Here is a 1,467-nt window from a genome sequence, read left to right as displayed (position 1 = left end):
ATTTGCCATCTGTAAGATGAAGAACATTAAAAATATACTTGAACACGGAGACATAAAAAATACAAAAACATGGTAGGTTCGCCCCAAAATATTCACCAAAAACGTTATATGGACCAAGTTTATCCTTCTAGAATTGTGGCGGGATTATTTAAATGTTCTTTTCTATATAAAAAAAGTAATTCTGTTATTTAGAGACATTTTTATCCCAAATATTTAAAGTTCAGTTCACTGGATCTCTCTGCTTTTTATTGTTATTATTTCCAGAATTATCTCCCGATAGCAGATTATACAAAAAAATGTGTGTATGAGGAGAAGAAGTGACATTCGCCCAGTTTATGATCTTCTCTTATCATCACCACCAAGAATATTATTTATTGAATCTGCGAATTATTTTCTCTGTATCCTGCAAACTGACCAATTCCTGACCTCTTCCTGAATGTCTGTGTCCTTTATTTCCAGCAATAAACACTTGTTGTGTTACAGAGATCTGTGAGTACCGGGGTGTCCTTTATTCTTCTTCTTCTTCTTCTGCCAGAGAATTATCTATCAATAGAACGAATTCAGAGATATGGAAAGAACATTTGTTAGGATTATAATGAGAATGGAAAGTGCAAGTGTCAGAATAATATCGATTATCTATCTATCTATCTATCTATCATCTATCTATTATCTATCTATCTATCTATCTATCTATCTATCTATCTATCTATCTATCTATCTATCTATCTATCTATCTATCTATCTATCTATCATCTATTATCTATGTAGCTATTATATATACACTTCTCTCTTCTTTCTTTCTCAATCCAACGTTTCCTACCTCGTATAAATATCTCTTATATCTGTTTATCTTTCTATGTATCAATCTCTTCGGTTGCTATTATTTATACACAATTTCTTCCTTTCTCTAACTTTTGCTACATTCGTCTCCATAATCAATCAATCTCCCTATCTATCATTTTGTAAGCTAGCTATCTTTTTAATGACACAATGTTGCCATGTTTCATATATACAGTCCTCTCTTTCCTCTCCCTATAGGTCTCTGCTCTCTCCCTCCCTCTCTCTCTCTCTGTCTCCCCCTCTCTCTCCTTCCCTCTCTCTCCTTCTCTCTCTCCTTCCCTCTCTCTCCTTCTCTCTCTCTCTCTCTCTCCTTCTCTCTCTCTCCCTCTCCCGTCTCTCTCTCTCTCTCTCTCTCCCCGTCTCTCTCTCTCTCTCTCTCTCCCCGTCTCTCTCTCTCTCTCTCTCTCCCCGTCTCTCTCTCTCTCTCTCTCTCCCCGTCTCTCTCTCTCTCTCTCTCTCCCCGTCTCTCTCTCTCTCTCTCTCTCCCTCTCTCTCTCTCTCTCTCCCTGTCTCTCTCTCTCTCCCTCCCCGTCTCTCTCTCTCTCTCCCTCCCCGTCTGTCTCTCTCTCTTTCTCTCTCTCTCTCTCTCTCTCCCTCTCTCTCTCTCTCTCTCTCCCTGTCTCTCTC

This window comes from Nanorana parkeri, unplaced genomic scaffold (assembly GCF_000935625.1).
Source record: "Nanorana parkeri isolate BGI_ZX_2015 unplaced genomic scaffold, ASM93562v1 scaffold2525, whole genome shotgun sequence".
Lineage (NCBI taxonomy): Eukaryota > Metazoa > Chordata > Amphibia > Anura > Dicroglossidae > Nanorana > Nanorana parkeri.
This window is presented reverse-complemented; position numbering follows the sequence as displayed.